Source organism: Bufo bufo, chromosome 2 (genome assembly GCF_905171765.1).
Source record: "Bufo bufo chromosome 2, aBufBuf1.1, whole genome shotgun sequence".
In the NCBI taxonomy this organism is placed as follows: domain Eukaryota; kingdom Metazoa; phylum Chordata; class Amphibia; order Anura; family Bufonidae; genus Bufo; species Bufo bufo.
Genome location: NC_053390.1, coordinates 589,738,715 through 589,758,841, shown reverse-complemented (window position 1 = coordinate 589,758,841; position 20,127 = coordinate 589,738,715). Strand labels below are relative to the sequence as shown.

The 20,127-nt window shown below is 43.8% G+C and overlaps 1 long non-coding RNA gene across 1 annotated transcript; it reads right to left on the bottom strand.

The window, feature by feature from the left end:
- Positions 1–814: 814 nt before the first annotated feature.
- On the bottom strand, positions 815–19,307 carry LOC120989884. Its single transcript, XR_005776336.1, has 3 exons — positions 19,294–19,307; positions 10,056–10,058; positions 815–1,676 (listed from the first exon to the last, which is right to left on the bottom strand). It is a non-coding gene; the product is annotated as an uncharacterized LOC120989884 (long non-coding RNA).
- Positions 19,308–20,127: the final 820 nt, after the last annotated feature.

Genomic DNA, 20,127 nt, shown 5'->3' with positions numbered 1-20,127 from the left:
TATGCAACATTTGATAAATCTGGTGCAAAGTACGACAACACACAAGAAAACGGACTTCAGATATTCCCCTCATAATAAAATACCCCCAGTGACTTCATTGGTTATTCGGATGCAGAATTATTGTTATGGAAACTTTAGAGGTTTTTTAACCAGTGTTCATACTTGCTATTACCCAAGGTCTAGGACTTACACTGCTATGTACAGTACAATCCTCATACTAGAGGACTGCTTTAAAGGTTTATTTCAGGATTATGTGTTATAAACAGCTTATCCTCATCGATATCTGATTGGCGGAGGTCCCATACTCCTGCTGATCAGCTGTTTTAATGTAGCTCCGGTGCTAGAAGTTGGCGCAGGAAATATAGGACTCTGTCCATTGTGTAGTGGGTGGAGCTGGTTGCTTCTACTGACTCCAGTGGGAGCAGCCCTGCAGTAACCGCTCCATCCACTACACAACAGATAGAGCTGTGTTGGAACTACACTAAAATATCTGATTCATGAGGGGTGGGTTGTCGGGATTCCCACGGATTAGATATTGATAGCCTATGCTGAGGATAAACTATCGATAACAAAATAATGGAATGCCCCTTTAACTGTCCCTGCAGAACTGACATGGAGGAAACACAATTGCATGACCAATGGTAGCCACCCAGCGGATACTTCTACCTGTGGCCGGCTTGTTATAAGTCCATGTTTTCATATAGTTCGGGCAACATGAGAACTTCTGGCAGGAGATGCTATCATTGGAGGTACAATTTGTATGCGGGTATTATTATTTTAAAAACAAATAGACACAAAGTCAGTTCATAAAATATTCATTTCTTTATTTACATGGTCAGAAAATAGAAGAAATAAAATGAACAGGACTGGCTACAAGTAGACTGCACTATCGACATTAATAAGCGTATGTGCGAGTGAACAGATCTGCTCTCTAAAATTCACCCTGCAGTTCAAAAACAAAAAGTAACAGGAATAAGTGACTGTGCAAATAAATTCAGAAGTAATGTCTAGAACAAAGTGACACAACATAAAAGTGACCATCATTATAACAAGTTATTAAATAAATCACCATCTGACACTATGTACATACGGGAAGATTTCAGAAAACTAGTGCATAAGAAAAGTGAAACTACAACCAGTCAGAATTCTGAAATCTCCTTCATTTTACATGCCCGCTAATCTTTATAAATCCTCCCTTTGTGTTCTCATAAATGTGCATTTACTGTATAGTTCATTATTAAACAGAAGGGAATGTATTATTATGTTTGACACAAAACAAGAACTTCTCTACATTCAGCAAAATTCATAATTGGGAACATTGCCCTGCTCCTCCCAGAGCCTATACACCTTCAATAGCTGTCAGGCAATCTCTCCCAACTGCAGCATACACATAAAGGCTTGGCTAAGTGTCTATATGTTTTTAAATTGGGAGGGGGGGGGGGGGTGTCAGGGGAGGAGAATGCAGCGATCGGACACCTATGACAGCAGCTTATCTCCCTGGAGGACAAAAGGATCAGGAGACTGTCGACAGGCACTACAGAAAATGGCAGGCTCAGCTGACAATAGTATAATGTGTATGACCGTCTTAACGGGTTTTTCTGGAATTACTATGGTTTTTAACAGATGTGCTCATGTAGTTGCTTATCTTCCCATTACTTTTTTCAATTTGGACTCTCCTGATCCGTTTTCAACCAAGGAAACATATCATTCTGCTTTAGTTACATCCTGTATGTAGCACTTGGTGTTGCTGCATCCAACCAAACCCATGATGCACTTCTCCTTTCTCTGCCCCACCTCCAGCACCGCCCCTCACAACACCCAGCTGGATTATAGCTCCTCCCACCCAGCTACTTTCACACACTCCCCTATCACTGCCGCTCTTGCTGTTGACATGCCCATGGACATAACATCACTGTAAATAAGAATGAGCAACATGGTCATGTGACCACTGTCCAGAACAGAAGATAGGAGGAGTAAAAGTAAAAGAAACACATTACAAAATGACAGCTATCTTCATGTTTGTTTCATGAACTGCTTGCATTTACAATGGAGAAATGATTCCGGATGATCCATTCTTATGACTCCATATTGTGCCGTTCTTTCACTACTCCTACTAAGTTCACTAGAAATCTGCATCTGGCACCACTGATTAGACAGTGTCAGACTGTGCACCCCAAGTGGTAACTCCCAGTTGTACCTTTATTCATACTAGTAGGAATAATAGAGGCACAACATGGAGTCATCAGAATAAATGATCTTGAATTATTATGTTATAGAGACTACAATTATTTACTAAAAACACATGTCAGGAGTGGTGACAGGTCCACTTTAATACAGCAGTTTATAACAAAGGCCTCCAATCTGTTGCTTTACAACTGATACAAAACGACAACATCCATCATGTTGTGGACAACAGATTTCTGGGGCAGATTTACTAATCCTATAGATGGTCTCAACTTAAGGTACCCATACACATTAGTCTACAGTTGGATGATTTCAACCAAAACAAATGTTTGTCAGGTGAAATTTAACAATGAACGGTTGTTTTAACCGACCAATGATAGATCATTGTCGTCTGAAAAGAAGTCGGCCATGTTTAATATTTTCATCTGACAGTCGGATGAAAGATTTCTTTATTTAAAAAAAAATCATTTGTGAAATAATCTTTCTTTGAAAGAACATTCCCAGTAAGGTCGTCCATCACCTGGTTTCATTGAACATGTACGGCCAGTCTCAACAACTTTAATGGCTAATATGGATCAAAATGTGACGGCCATGTCATGTTAGTTCAACTGCCGTTCAACCATCAGCCAACTTCTATCTAATCTGTATGGGCAGCTTCAGGCAAGCTGTCTAGACATGCATCAGATTAATCACAGTTGCTCAGGCTGGATAATAAATGGCATGCAGGGATAGACACATTTGTCTAAGGGTCCATTCACACGTCCGTATGTGTTTTTTGGATCCGTTTTGTGTTTTTTGGATCCGGGCCCCACATCGCCGTCACTCTCATAGAAAATGTTCTATTTTTTCTGCGGAACGGAAGTGCGGATCTGGATGCGGATGTGGACAGCACATTCCGGCCCCATTGAAAATGAATGGGTCCGCACCTGTTCTGCAAAATTGCGGAACGGATGCGGACCCATTTTGCGGACGTGTGAATGGACGCTAACTCAACAACTGCTATTAGCATACTTTCAGACAGAATGTTTTACCAGATTTTGCCGATTTTTAGCTCTAGGGTGCCTTCACATGTTAGGCTATTTTCACACTGGCGTTTTGGATTCCGTTTGTGAGATCCGTTCAGGGCTCTCCCAAGCGGTCCAAAACGGATCAGTTTTGCCCTAATGCATTCTGAATGGATAAGGATCCGTTCAGAATGCATCAGTTTGCCTCCGTTCCGCCTCCATTCCGCTCTGGAGGCGGACACTAAATCAATGCTTGGAGCGTTTTGGTGTCCGCATGACGATGCGGAGGCAAGCGGATCCGTCCTGACACACAATGTAAGTCAATGGGGACGGATCCGTTTTCACTGACACAATGCAAAAGGATCCGCCCCCCATTGACTTTCAATAGTGTCCAAGACAGATCCGTTTGGCCAATGTTAAAGATAATACAAACGGATCCGTTTTGAACGGATACATGTGGTTGTATTATCGGTGCGGATCCGTATGTGCAGATCCGTGACGGATCCGCACCAAATGCGAGTGTGAAAGTAGCCTTAAGGATTTTGTTGCAGAAATTTCCACATTTGAAAACCTTTTCCACTCACCTGAATGCAGCTTACAGAAATCTGTGAGCTTGCTGCCTCATTTAAAGGGGTTGTCCAAGTTATATTTATTGATGACCTATCCTCAGGATAGGTCATCAATATCAGATCGGCGGGGGTCCGACACCCAGCACCCCCGCCGATCAGCTGTTTGAAAAGAAGGCGTGCGCCGTGCCAGCCATTGCTGATTACCTTCTAGCCATTGCATCTGCAGCGGTGAGCAGGTGTAATTACACCCAAGCCGTCCCATTCATTTTAATGGGACGGATTGCTTCTATACACTTGTATAGGAGTGATCTGTCCCATCGACAGATGGGCGGGGGTGCTGGGTGTCGGACCACCACCGATCTGATATTGACGACCTATCCTGAGGAAAGGTCATCAATAAATATAACTTGGACAACCCCTTTAAATGGATACAACTGATTTGCAGTAAAATCCGCAGCATGTGAAGGCACCCTGAATGTTAGGCCACCTCTCCAGCGAAGCCATCCCTATTTCCAGGTAAGCCACATCTTCTAGGCAAGCTAGGTGCAGAGGATTTGTCAATAACTACATATGTCTGATGCGCTGACATTAGTAAATGTGGGACAATATTTTTAAATATTAATATTTTTCTGTAATTCCTAAAACATGAATCAATTAACTTGACTAAAAGAACAACCATAAAATTAACCACATTGTGCAATTTTTAGGAATATTGTGCAAGTTCAGCTTCAATTTTTATAAAAAAATTAAAATTTTAAGGAATAACCGATGTTCAAGTGTTATTACCCTGTCCAGCACCTCTAGCATGCTTTATAGGTTTACTGAGTTTTTATAATTTTTTTTTGATATGTCATAGTTGGGTCAGAGTGCTGAGACCGCCACAATCACTAAAATGAGGAGAGGGAAGCGCATGTAATATCGCGCGCCCTGTCTCCTCGCTGCAGGAGAAGAAGCAAGACGCACTTAATAGAAAGTCTATGGGCTTGTCTCGATTCTATCTCTAAGACATATCAAAAGTTTTATGAAAACTCAGTGACCCTTTTAAAGCCCTGGTAACACAGGATCAATAAAAAGGGATAATTGTAAGGCCTCCTGCACACAAACGTATTTTTTTGTGGTCCGCAAAAACGGGTCCCGTTTTTCCGTGATCCGTGACCGTTTTTTCGTCCGTGGGTCTTCCTTGATTTTTGGAGGATCCACGGACATGAAAAAAAAGTCGTTTTGGTGTCCGCCTGGCCGTGCGGAGCCAAACGGATCCGTCCTGAATTACAATGCAAGTCAATGGGGACGGATCCGTTTGACGTTGACACAATATGGTGCCATTTCAAACGGATCCGTCCCCATTGACTTTCAATGTAAAGTCTGGAGTCCCTTTTATACCATCGGATCGGAGTTTTCTCCAATCCGATGGTATATTTTAACTTGAAGCGTCCCCATCACCATGGGAACGCCTCTATGTTAGAATATACTGTCGGATATGAGTTAGATCGTGAAACCTCATTTCCGACAGTATATTCTAACACAGAGGCGTTCCCATGGTGATGGGGACGCTTCTAGTTAGAATATACTACAAACTGTGTACATGACTGCCCCCTGCTGCCTAGCAGCATCCGATCTCTTACAGGGGGCTGTGATCAGCACAATTAACCCTTCAGGTGCCAGGCAGCAGACCCCCCCCCCCAGTTTGAATATCATTGGTGGCCAGTGCAGCCCCCCCCCCCTTCCTCCCTCTATTGTAATAATTCCTTGGTGGCACAGTGTGCGCCCCCCCGCCCCCTTCCTCCCTCTATTGTAATAATTCGTTGGTGGCACAGTGTGCGCCCCCCCCCCCTTCCTCCCTCTATTGTAATCGTTGGTGGCACAGTGTGCGCCCCCCATTGGCCCCCCTCCCTCTATAGCATTAACAACATTGGTGGCCAGTGTGCGGCCTCCCATCTAGCCCCCCCCCCCCCCCCCCCCATCATTGGTGGCAGCGGGTTACTAGCAGTAGTGATTCATACTTACCTGGGAGCTGCGATGTCTGCTTCCGGCTGGGAGCTCCTCCTACTGGTAAGTGACAGTTCATTTAGCAATGACACTTACCAGTAGGTGGAGCTCCCGGCCGGACACGAACATCGCAGCAGCCGGTAAGTATGAATCTTCTACTATTGTACTATTGCTAAGTAACCATGGCAACCAGCGTCCTGGTTGCCATGGTTACCGATCGGAGCCCCAGCGATTAAACTGGGACTCCGATCGGAACTCCGCTGCCACCAATGATGGGGGGGGGGGGGGGGAGATGGGAGGCCGCACACTGGCCACCAATGTTGTTAATGCTATAGAGGGAGGGGGGGGGTGATGGGGGGCGCACACTGTGCCACCAACGAATTATTACAATAGAGGGAGGGAGGGGGGGGGCGCACACTGTGCCACCAACGAATTATTACAATAGAGGAAGGGAGGGGGGGGCGCACACTGTGCCACCAACGAATAATTACAATAGAGGGAGGGGGGGGGGGGCCGCACTGGCCACCAATGATATTTAAACTGGGGAGGGGGGGGAGGGCCTGCCCCCTGCTGCCTGGCAGCCCTGATCTCTTACTGGGGGCCGTGATCAGCACAATTAACCCCTTCAGGTGCCGCACCTGAAGGGGTTTATTGTGCTGATCACGGCCCCCTGTAAGAGATCGGGTGCTGCCAGGCAGCAGGGGGCAGTCTTGTACACAGTTTGTAGTGTATTCTAACTAGAAGCGTCCCCATCACCATGGGAACGCTTCTGTGTTAGAATATACTGTCGGTTCTGAGTTTTCACGAAGTGAAAACTCAGCTTTGAAAAAGCTTTTATACAGACGGATCTTCGGATCCGTCTGTATAAAAACTAACCTACGGCCACGGATCACGGACACGGATGCCAATCTTGTGTGCATCCGTGTTCTTTCACGGACCCATTGACTTGAATGGGTCCGTGAACCGTTGGCCGTGAAAAAAATAGGACAGGTCATATTTTTTTCACGGCCAGGAAACACGGATCACGGATGCGGCTGCAAAACGGTGCATTTTCCGATTTTTCCACGGACCCATTGAAAGTCAATGGGTCCGTGAAAAAAAGCGGAAAACGGCACAACGGCCACGGGTGCACACAACGTTCGTGTGCAGGAGGCCTAAACCTGCTGTGTCCCGACCTTCTAACAGTGTGTGGAATGGGAAAAAAGAGTGAATAGAATGTACAGTACACATGTGGAGAGAATATAGCTGCATATTTTATAAACTTCCTGTTAAGACTATAAAAAGTATAGGATAATTATGGGAACATTAGAATTTTATACACCAATTTTTAGCGGATTATATTGAGTTGAACCCCTTGCTTCTGAGGCAATTTTTACACTTTTGGCATAAAAAATGCATAAAGATTCTAGTTTCAAGTTTCTAGACCAAAAAAAAACCTTGCCTAAAACACTAAAAGGCAGTATAGGGGGAGTTGACCTTGATAGGCTGTGATCTTTTTCCTTCTGTCACTTGCACCCCTCCACTACACACACACACAGAACCAGAAAGGAAAACTTTTCATCCTGCTTTCATCCAAGTGGACATACACACATTAGATAAATGTTGGTTAAACCCACCAATTTCAGTGTGTATGGGGCCTCCCAACTCTCCCCTGACGTTTAGGACTCATAAATGTGTTTGGAGGGGTCGAGAGATGTTTGGCCGAAAGCCATCTAATGTTTATGGCCAGCGTTAATGGGAATTTCTGGGAATTATACTGCTTTTCCTAGTGCTCCATAGCCTGTATTGCATATTGAAAGAATACCTGCTGCTCCTGGGTTATGGACATGGTCACATGTGCCACTGCAGCCAGTGACTGGCTTCTGTGGTAACTTGTCGGCAACAGTGCATGTGAATATGTTCATTCAAGCCAGCGGACTGTAACATGGATGAATGGGGGCCAGACCACAGGATAGGGACGTTGAGAAGTAGGTAAATATGAATCTTTCAATAGAGAATGCAGGCTACGGGGCATTAGGAAAAACAGCATAATTAACAGAAAACCCCTTTAAGCATCACATATAATATATATCTTTGGCAGTGAAAGAGCTTACAGCACATGGCTCATTGGTGCCCTGCAGCACACAGGTCCTAGGGTCCTTGAATCTAACCAAGGACAACATCTGGATTGAGTTTGTATGTTCTTCTTGTGTTTCCTCCAGGCAGTGGCGTAACTGGCTGGGCCCCACCGAATTTTTTTTTACTGGCCCCACCACCCTGGGTCCCCTTAATACAGACCTCAGCCCAGATCACAATTTTTTTTTTTATAAATTCTTCTCCTCCCATGGGCGCCTTCATTCTTTGTGCAGCATGATGTCCTGTGACTTGACATTGCACAGCTCAAGGCCATAGTGCATAGTACACACAACGTCTGTGTGTACGCCCCTTCCTGAGTTTGGGCCTCATAGAAGCCGCTTTACCTACTTCTATGGTAGCTACGCCCCTGCCTCCAGGTAGTTCAGTTTCCTCACACACTCTAAACACATAGGGAATTTAGATTGTGAGCTTCATTGGGGGACAGTGAATGATGATAATCTCTGTAATGCTCTGCAAAATTTGTCAGCACTAAATAAATGACCTCCCCCCAAAAATACACTAGTTCTAAACAAAGTAATGGCTGTGTATAGCTAAATTAGATTCCTCACACCAAAACAAACATCATAGATACACAGCACATGATCAGTCTAAATAAATAGTTTATTAATTACATATTAGGTAACATTTAAAAACCAGTAGCAGCGGCATACATATACAAAAGAAAAAACTAACAAACCACAATGGATATGTCATATACCAAAGAAAAGACCCATTGATGACTAGTATGTAGTGCCCATCCCCACCATTAAAAGGGATTGAAAAGATACCTAAAATTGCATAGTGCAACCTTTTCATACAAGTAAACCAAATTACATTTGGAAGGAAGAAGTCACATTCCTACAATGAATACATCAGAACAAAGTGCCTAGTGCAATATATCACATACAGAATTCATCAAGGAGTACATAATAAAACAAGTAATACCGACCAGTGTGGCTCTGACCCCGATGCGCGTTTCGCATATCGCTTCCTCAGGGGATCCTGGGGATGCAATTTTAGGTATCTTTTCAATCCCTTTTAATGGTGGGGATGGGCACTACATATTAGTCATCAATGGGTCTTTTCTTTGGTATATGACATATCCATTGTGGTTTGTTAGTTTTTTCTTTTGTACAGTATATGTACGCCGCTGCTACTGTTTTTTAAATGTTACATGATATGTAATTAATAAAATATTTAGACTGATCATGTGCTGTGTATCTATTATGTTTGTTTTGGTGTGAGCACTATATAAATGAGTAAAATAAAATAATTGCTCTTTGTTCCTTTGCAGCATTTTCACAGAACAGAATGGTGTGGTAGACTGTGCTTGTCTGTCTGGTGAAAATGCAGGAAAGGAAGGGACAGCAGGTCAAATGGAGTCTAAAGATGAATCCTCTGCACACTAACCCATTATATTCAATGTACCCATCACAGTATATGTGATTTCGGGTATTCAGACCTATACCTCTGAAGGAAAGACCTGCAGAAGGCTAAAACGCAATGTAAATGCAGCCGAAGTCTGAAGTTACACTGTGATAAATGTTGCACATGCAAAGTTCTAGCTACCAGTGTACCATAAGGAATTAATATGTTACATTAAAGGGATTCTATCACCTCGTTTTAGCCTATAGTGATGCGGAGATGCACGGCTAGATCGCCGCTAGCATGTCCGCAATATACGTGTCCCATAGCGCTGTGTCCTTTTATTGTGTTTCAAAAATGATTTTAGAGATATGTAAATGAGCCTGGTAAGGAGCCCAAGGGGCTGTACTAACCTTCCTGGTGCCCAGCAACGCCCTCCTGTGAAGAAGATACACTTGTAAAGAAAACCGCAGCACTCTCCAGTCTTGAATTTCCAAAGGTTTATTCACCAGCACAATGCGACGTTTCGACCTGTGTGGTCTTTTTCAAACCTGCGAAGGAGCCCAGCACCGCCTGCGTCCTCCGTATCTCCTCCTTGCTCACAGTTAGATCGCCGTAATCTCGCGATGCGCGAGCGCCGGCATAGTGTTCCTTCCCTGAGCGGGCATCAGCCTCAGGGAAGGAACTGCGCAGGTATATTGCGGACATGCTAGCGGCAATCTAGCCGTGCATATCCGCATCACTATAGGCTAAAACGAGGTGACAGAATCCCTTCAATATTTAATAATAATTACATAACGTATGTACAAAAGTTGCCGTAAGTTTTGGTGACTGTCTGAAAATGTATCTACAAAAACGAAAGAAATTACGAAATATAAATTTTAATATTCCACTCAATCTGTGCCACATAATCATGTGTGACAAAGGTCACTTTATAAGCACACACATATTGCACATCCTAATTTATACAATATTAGTAGCGCAACAGCTGTGACACATTGCTTTTATTTATGACAGTGAATTAGGGCCGTCAAATGAAAAGCTGTCAGGACTCCAAGTTACAATGAAACGCGGACCTTTGTTTCCTAATGCATGGTGAATGATGGTTCATGTTTTACTACTATACAACTTGCAGTTCTGCCAGCTCTTCTTTTGATAAACTAGTGACCTTCCCTTCCTGGTACAATTCAATAGATAACAGGTCGGCACTACCTTTTTTTATATTGCGGTGCACGTGTCAATGGATCGGCGTCCGATGAAACAATGTAGCAAAAAGACCGGCACTTCGCTGGATTTCAATCAGGAATTCAATTTATTGGTCACATATTATTTTTCCATAGTGACGCGTTTCAGCACCAATGTGCTTTCTTCAGACTACATACAAACATCTCACATGCAGACTTGCTGAAAGTGCATAAGTCACTTATTAATCCTCCTGGTCACCCCATTGTGGAGTCCACAAACTCCATTCTCTGCTATTCTTGCTTGAGAAGGTATTAACACCTTTAACTCAGCATGCACCTTCATATATACGCGATACCGGCCACTTTCTGTCAGAAATCAGCTCACTTCAGGTGGATGATAGCTGCATACTGGTCACTCTTGACATATGCAGTCTCTATACATCAATCATACATGAGAAGGGAATTAGAGCAGTCGCGGGTCTCTTAGACACAAGTACATATAAAGAGAAAGAGAAAGATTTTTTTCGGAAACTTTTGAGGATAGTACTTGAGCAAAATTATTTTTTGTTTCAAGATTCCTTTTATCAGCAGTGCCGTGGGACCGCGATGGGATCGAACGTCGCACCGCCATATGCAAATACGTATATGGCGTATTTTGAAAGCCAGTTTGTTTATTCTAATCTATTGTATCAACAACATCGTATATTTTGGCGTCGTTTTATCGATGATATTTTTTGCGTATGGCGAGGCGACGTTTGATCCCTTACGGAATTTATTACGTATTTAAATTCCATCTGGGACGAGCTGAAATTTACAGTACATCAGGATATGGATAGGATCTCCTTTTTAGACACGTGGGTGATTAAGGGAAAGGATGGTAGGGTAGAGACAGATTTATTTACTAAGAACACGGATAGAAATAGTTTATTGGCTTTCTCTAGCAGTCATCCAGCATCTATTAAACAATCTATTCCGTATTCTCAATACCAAAGAGTGAAACGTATTGTTAGTAACAAAGATACGTGTCAAAAAAGATTAGATGATACGACTCATAAATTTAGAGAGAGAGGCTACCCCCTAGAGCTATTGAAGACACAGCGAGATAAGATTGATACCACACAGGTGGTCAAAAAGAAGAAAGAGACACGATTCCCTTTAGTGGCTAAATACCACCCATGGACCCAACCCCTGAGGACTATTGTTAATCGACATTGGCACATCTTATCTAAATCTTATCCACAGATAGGTGAGTTTCAGAGACCACCTATGATGTGTTATAAACGTGCCGACAATATTAGGGATAAAATAGTTCAGGCAGACGTGGGAAGTAATAGAATAGAAAAAAGACAAAGCACTTTGTCATCTCCAAGACAGGGTACATTTCCCTGTCTTAACTGTGTGAATTGCTCTAGTGTTATCAAGGGCCCATGTTTTTCCCATCCACATTCAGGTGAAAGGATCCCCATAAGGGGTACCTTTACATGTGATAGTAGATTTATGATTTACATTCTCAAATGTCCATGCGGATTATTATATGTGGGGGAAACCTCCATGAGAATGAAGGACAGACTGAGTAAACACAAATCTACTATCAGAAAAGGCAATTTATTGCTTCCAATACCCCTTCATTTTCATGAAAAAAAGCACAATATCGCACAGTTACGGTATCAAATAATTGAGGGAGTTTCGTTACCCCGTTGAGGGGGCGACAGAAATAAATTGTTATTAAAGAGAGAGGCCTACTGGATCCATCGTTTACAAACGATGGAGCCCAGGGGCCTCAATCGTGAATACAATGTGTCTTGCTTCCTGTGAGGTATCCTGCATATATATAGTTCACAAATGTATTTTCCTTTTTTCTAGCTGGATTGATTACCAAACGTATTTGATTACACCCCATTATATAACTTTCATTATATGGTCATTTTCGTCAATGAGGGGGTGGAGCCTTACTGATGACGTCAGTCAGTTCCTTTGTATTTGATTTGCCTATTTAAAGTCTGCATGTGAGATGTTCGTATGTAGTCTGAAGAAAGCACATTGGTGCTGAAACGCGTCAATATGGAAAAATAATATGTGACCAATAAATTGAATTCCTGATTGAAATCCAGCGAAGTGCCGGTCTTTTTGCTACATTCTTCCCTTCCTGGTGTCGTGTACCTCCAGGGCTGCCGTTTTAATACTAAGTTTGTATCCGTTTAAAACACTTGTCCCACAGTCTGCAGTACCATATGGATCACATATGGATCTACAACACTAGTACTGATTTAAATAGCCATTGTATAAATCAGTACGCAGTGAACTCCCCTAATAGTTGCTGCAGGCACACCACATTTTATATTATGGCTGTCAAGACATATTAGGAAATTAAAGATTTTTCGCTTTATAAGACGCCCCTGATGATAAAATGCACCCCAGATTTTAGAGGAGGAAAATAAGAAAAAAATCATTTCCCCCAGACCTCATATCAGATCCTCAGATCGGACCCCCATAAATATCAGGACATCACATCAGACCCCCATATCAGGATGTCATATCAGCCCTCCATGTCAGAACCCCAACAGACCTCAGATCAGAATAAAATAAAATACTCCTCTTACCTCTCCTGTGCCGCGGCTCCTCTTCATCTCCGGCAGAAGTCATGCTCCCCTGTCTTCTCCGGCCCGCGCTGCACTATCACCTGACAGCGTGCAGCGTCAGGTTATAGTGCGAACACTATGTCCTGACCCTGTACAGGGTCAGGACAGTGCAGCGCCGGCTCCAGCAAAGAAAACCAGGGACGGTGAGTACCGGAAGCGCTTGCAGCGCTTCCTCCCCGCTCCTGGCACCTAATGCATACCAGTGAGCGCCTCTAATTTTTGTTTTATAAGACGCACGGCCATTTTCCCACCACTTTTGGGGGGGGGGGGGGGTCTTATAAAGTGAAAAATACGGTAATACGAATCAACTATGATCCTGAGAATGGTGGTTCCCCACATCTCTTTTCACTTCTATGGGACTGACAGACCACTACCAAGGCCAGTCCCATAGAAGTGAAAGGAACGGTTGACTGACATATACACTACTGCCCCATTCGGAGAGGGGACATGGGCAACTTATGTTCTCAACATTGAAGAGGGTCCCATCGGTTGGACCTCCCAGGATCCAAAAGTATCATCTAACCTGTAGATATTTGATAAATACTTTTTTGTGGGATAACCACCTTAATCAGCACAGAATTTTGGACTTATTTTGCTTAAATAAAAACAAGCTGTAAAAGCTTAACCCTTTACTGTCCTAGACAAATGCAGATAATAAAATGAGCCCCCTTCATCATCTTAAGCCAAAAAGAATATTAGGTGTTAACCACTGACCCACCCTGGACCTTTTGGGATATTAGGTAAGAACCCATAACAACAGTAACATCTGTCTGGAAAAGTACTGGAGGGGGTGTATATCACACCCAGAATGTTCAGGTAGATAAGGTAAAAAGAATCCAGGAAAGCTGGATTGTTTCAGCAAAGTATAGTTCGCTGATACACTTTTTTTTAAAGTGTTTTATGGGCTGTATTTTTATGGAATGTGATGTAGGTACTGGTAGTGGGACATGCCATTCCCTCCCCACTCCAGTACAACACTTTCCCCTAGCCTGAGGCAAACCAGGTGTATTTGCTGCGCTCATTGCTGTTGGGAGAAATACAGTGCTTACATGCTCAATGAGGGTCAGATGCCCGGAAGCTGCATGACATGTTGGCTGTGTATAACCTAATCTCCCATGTTATGCTGAGAGCATAGGTAATGAAAACCCACTGTTTAGTTAGCACCCAGATGGGCAAGGAATTTTGTTTTGTTGTCTATGTTATATTTATGTTCCTTGGTTTCACTCAAGTGACTGCATAACTGGCATCATCAAACCTGTCCACACACGGACCTGCAACACCACACTAAAGCACCATGGATAATATGGTTAATCCCAAAGACATAGACTACCTGAGATATTAGGTATTAACCCGTAAACCACTAAGGACCACAAAGGGATATTATCAGGAATGTAATCACTAACTCTTGGGGTTTTCCAGAATTTAAGGTCCCTTTACAATTTAGCAGCCGATTGTCGGGAAGCATCAGACAGGGGTTATCCCACTAAAAGTATGTAATACCCATCTACTGTGATCCTGACAGTGGATCTCCTTTGTGAATAAAGAAGTACTGTGCTTGCCAGTCCACTGCTCTTTCACTTCTATGGGACTGACAGAGCACTGACAAGGTAAACTGACATACACATTACTGCTCCATTTGGAGAGGGTACATGGGGAACTTATGTTTTCATTGCAGAAGGTCCCATTGGTTGGACTACCCACAAACTAATAGTATAACCTAACCAGTAGATATTTGATAAATACTTTATGTGGGATAACTCCAGTATACAGTATTTTAACTTCTTGTTTATTGGTGGCTTTAATAAATATTGTTATATTTTTGGATCTGCAACTTTTTAGACAGTCCTTTTCTATCATATACTTTCTGTATATGCTTGCATAGATTATTAGCATTGCACTTCTTTGCATTATCACTGCCCCCCCCACCTTCTTGTGTGCTCATTAGTTAATAGCTCGCTCCCCCCCCCCCCCCCCCCAGGGTATTTCAGGCTGCAGAAAACTGCCTGAAGAGGCTGCATGTGGCCCATGAACTGTGTGTTTGAGACTCCTGGTCTATAGGCTTAGAAAGTATAGTTTGTAATTGGGCTGAAAACGGGCTCATGGACCATGTACAGAGAGTTGTGGTGAATTATTGATACTTTGAATGGTGCCTGGTTGTAAGCGCTGTACCCCAAGGTTCAGTGCTGGGTCCACTAATATTCCACTCATCTTTTAATGATATAGAGGATGGGATTAAAAGCACTGTTGAAACATATGTCCTAGGGCAGGGGTACTCAACTAGTTTTATTAAAGGTCCACATACCTGGGTCTGCAGTCAGGTGAAGGTCCGAGCTGAACGCCAACAGTAAAGATGCCATGCGATCATGTGATCCATGCGCTTGGGGCGCTCTGAAGTTATAGTGGAGCGCCCCGGGTAAGTCCCAGAATTAGTAATGGCCACATTAGTGGCCAGTAAGAATAATGCCCCCAGTAAGAATAATGTCCCCATTAGTGCCCCCAGTAAGAGTAATGCCACCATTAGTGCCCCCCTTCTCTGCTTTTGCAAAAAAAAAAAATTAGCATTCACCTGGCTGCGGTGAACATTCGCTGCTGACTGCAAGCTCAGGACCGGTGCTCCAACGTGATGACGTCTTGTAGGTCCTGTCCTGAGCTTCTAGTCAGCAGGGAGTGTTCTCCACAGCGTCAGCAAATGGAGGTGGCGGTACCGTAATTTTATTTATTTTTTTACTAGCACAAGTAGCGGTGGAGGTAAAGGCTGTACTAATGGGCGTTCCATGATGGAAGCGCTCATTAGTAAGGGTACTTTCACACTTGCAGCAGGACGGATCCGACAGGCTGCTCACCCTGTCAGATCCATCTTGCCACTACTTCGCCGTGCCGCTGCTCTGTGCCCATCGACTATAATGGGGATGAGGGCAGAGCTACGGCGCAGCACAGTGAGAGGCCACCAGACTAAAAGTACTACATGTCCGACTTTTTCATCTGGCGGCCTCACGCCGTGCACTGCCATGCTGCGCTGTAGCTCCACTCCCGCTATAGTCAATGGGGAGTGGCAGTCCGGCGAAATAGCGGCAGGACGGATCTGACAGGGTGAACAGCCTGTCGGATCCGTCCTGCCGCAAGTGTGAAAGTGCCCTAACAGTCCTTACAGGAAAATTCTGGCACCGGCAAGGGAACTAAAATACCAGCCTTGCTGGTGAACTACTGGCCGGGTGGCAACCCAAGCCACAGAACAGACATATGATAGTTTTGTTCCGCATCCAATTCCCATTATTGGGGGATTGGATGCGGACCCCTTAATTACAATGGGGCCACAAGAGATGCAGACAGCACACTGTGTGCTGTCTGCATCTTTTTCCGCTCCATTGAAACTAAGGGGTCCGCATCCAATGCCCCAATAATGGGAATTGGATGCGGAACAAAACTATCATAGTTTGATGGGGCTTTATCACTTTATTTAATCAGGTTACCTTTAATTTTAAAGAAGATGGCCCAGGAGAGATGGGAACACGACACTGACTGGAGTCCTTTCCTGCAGTCAGTGACGTGTTCCCGCCTCTCTGTAGCCCTCTCCACGCCCCCCTTCCTTCCCAAATGTGACTTTATTTCATTGGTGGCAGTGGTGATGTCCCTCCCCTCTCCAGCAGCATGTAAGTGTCCTTTGGAGCTTGAAGCTCCCTTACGTGCTGCCTAGGGTGGCCACTGGCTTCACCCTAGAAAGCCGGACCGGCCCAAACCACACCCACAACGGCCCAAACCACTCCCACAATGACCCAAACCACAAAGCCACGCCCCCATGCCAGTGAAGCCATGCCCCCACCATCGGCTGAAAAAAAACACGGGGGAGGAGAGGAAAGAACTTTCTGAATGGAAGGTAAGCTGGGGGCAGCCGGGGTGCTTCTCTTCCCCTCAGTCAGCAACAGGGAGGCCTAAAACCGGACGTCTGGCCACCCACTGCTGCCGCTGCTGCAGGGGAGGAGGGACCTGTGAGCGCACTGAGGGAGAAAGCGCTGGTGCCTGCATGTGGAGTGAGCCGTCTCTCTCATTGCGCCCCTGGGAAGGAGGAAGTGCGCTGGTAAACGCCTCCTCCTGCACAGTACAGTGTGCAGGAGGAGGAGCGCTCTAAAGGATGGCCGGGGTCCGGACAACTGGCGGCCGCGGTCCGTATTTGAACCGCGGTCCGCCAGTTGAGTACCCCTGTCCTAGGGGAAGTAACACTGTGAGAGTCCCTTGTAAAGAAGGATTTCGGTTTTACTTGTAGAACACAGAGTAAATAACCGCGCAATGTCAATCAGCTTCCTCTAAGGCCAGCAGAATATTGTAATGTATTAAAAGAGCAATGGACACACGGACAGACATGTAATATTACCTCTTTAAAAGAATTGGTGTGACCTCATCTAGAATATGAAGTTCAGTTCTGGGCACTAATTAATAAAAAGGATGCCCTGGAGGTGGAAAAAGAGAGCAACTAAAACTGCCCTTGGTGACTTTGTTTTTTATGTGTTTTACATAGTTACATAGTTAATACGGTTGAAAAAAGACATACGTCCATCAAGTTCAACCAAGGGATAGGAGGGGGTGTGAATCCCAAAAGGAATTGAGACTCAGATTTCTACACGTTTTCATTAATGTTTTTTACTTTTAAGAATTCGTCTAAACCCTTTTTTAAAACTGTTCCTGTTGTGTCCACTGTTCCTGCTGTGACCACGTCCTGAGGAAGTCTATTCCACAGATTCACAGTTCTTACAGTAAAGAAGTTTTGACGCTTCCGGAGACTGAACTTTTTCCTCTCCAATCGGAGGCAGTGTCCCCTTGTCTTTTGAGCGAATTTTACATGGAACAGCTTTTCACCGTATTTTTTGTATGGCCCATTTATATATTTTTATAGGTTAATCATGTCCCCCCTTAGACGTCTCTTCTCAAGACTAAATAAATTCAATTCTTTTAATCTTTCTTAATAACTAAGACCCTCCATTCCCCTTATCACTTTAGTCGCTCTCCTCTGTACTTTTCCAGCTGCAGTGCATCATTTCTATGTACTGGTGCCCAGAACTGGACTGAATATTCCAGATGAGGCCGCACCAGCGCTTTGTAAAGTGGTAATATTACATCCCTGCCCCGCAAGTCCATGCCTCGTTTAATGCATGACAATATCCTGGTGGCCTTAGAAGCAGCTGATTGACATTGTATGCTGTTATTTAATCTACCATCCACAAGCACACCCAAATCCTTCTCTATAAGTGACTCCCCCTGTGTTACATCACCTAGGACATATGAAGCACGGAGATTATTACTACCAAAATGCATAATTTTACATTTATCCACAATGAACCCAATTTGCCAAGTTGATGCCCAATCACTCAGAGTGTTCAAGTCAGCTTGTAGTTTATGGACATCTTCCATAGACTGTACAGTACTACATAGCTTAGTGTCATCTGCAAAAATAGATATGGTGCTATTAATCCCCTCCTCAATATCATTAATAAATAAATTAAATAATAGAGGGCCCAGCACTGAACCTTGGGGTACACCACTTATAACCCGGGACCATTCTGAATAGGAATTATTGACCACAACTCTCTGGACACGGTCCTTCAGCCAGTTTTCAATCCCATTACAAACTATACTTTCCAAGCCTATAGACCTTACTTTACCTATTAAACATCTATGAGGGACAGTATCAAAAGCCTTTGCAAAATCCAGAAACACTACATCCACAGACGCCCCTGTGTCCAGGCTACTAGACTCCTCCTCATAAAAACAAATCTGTCCTTGGTAAACCCATGTTGGTTATCACTTATATTATTATTTATAGTCACATACTCCTGTATATAGTCCCTTAAAGGGAACCTGTCACAGGGATTTTGTGTATAGAGCTGAGGACATGGGTTGCTAGATGGCCGCTAGCACATCCGCAATATCCAGTCCCCATAGCTCTGTGTGCTTTTATTGTGTAAAAAAAATGATTTGATACATATGCAAATTAACCTGAGATGTGTCCTGTCGCTGACTCATCTCATGTACAGGACTCATCTCAGGTTAATTTGCATATGTATGGAAAAAAAAATCCACAATATAATCACACAGAGCTATGGGGACTGGATATTGCGGATGTGCTAGCGGCCATCTAGCAACCCATGTCCTCAGCTCTATACACAAAATCCCGGTGACAGGTTCCCTTTAAGAGTCCTTCAAACATTTTTCCCACAACAGAAGTTAAACTGCTCTATAATTACCTATGGAGGACCTTGATCCTTTTTTGAATATGGGCACCCACCACATTTGCCTTGCGCCAATCACTTGGCACTGTAGCAGTACCTAGAGAATCTTTAAAAATTATAAACAGGGGCACAGCAATGACTGAACTGAGCTCTTTAAGCACTCGGGTGTAATCCATCTGGGTGTTTGTAATTTTTTAAAGCCACTTTTCTGGCGCATGGAGATGATAAATCTCCCAAAGGATTTGTGACTTTTTACACCAGAAAATGGTCGTGGGGGAAATGTCATTATCGTGTTTTTCACTGATCAGCAGTTTTTGACAGGCACCTGAAACAAAACAATGGTTAAAGTCAGAAGTAGAAGGCTCCATCCACTGTGCAATGGCTATGCCGACATACCATAGCCCAAACCTGTGCCATTTTGGTAAAAACTGCTTTCATTTCCAACAAAAAATATACCCTAAGACAAACTGAAATATCAACTTAAAGGGGTTCTCCAGGAATACTGATGTTTCAGTATGTGCCCGCAGCCTGCCTCCATAAACAGAAGACCTGCTATATATGTATACATATATAATCAGATTTATACACACGACATACTTGTAACATTAAATGAAAACATACAGGACTGGGGTATCAATTAAAGTGAAGCAGATGACCAATGCACCTCGATTACAGCTCAAATTTCTTGTCTGCCCATTATTATGGTATGAAGGTCCCCATATGCAACCTTAAAGGGGTTGCCTCACTTCAGCAACTGGCATTTATTATGTAGAGGAAGTTAATGCAAGCCACTTACTAATGTAATGTTATTATCCTTATTGCTTCCTTTGCTGGCTGGATTAATTTTTCCATCACATCAT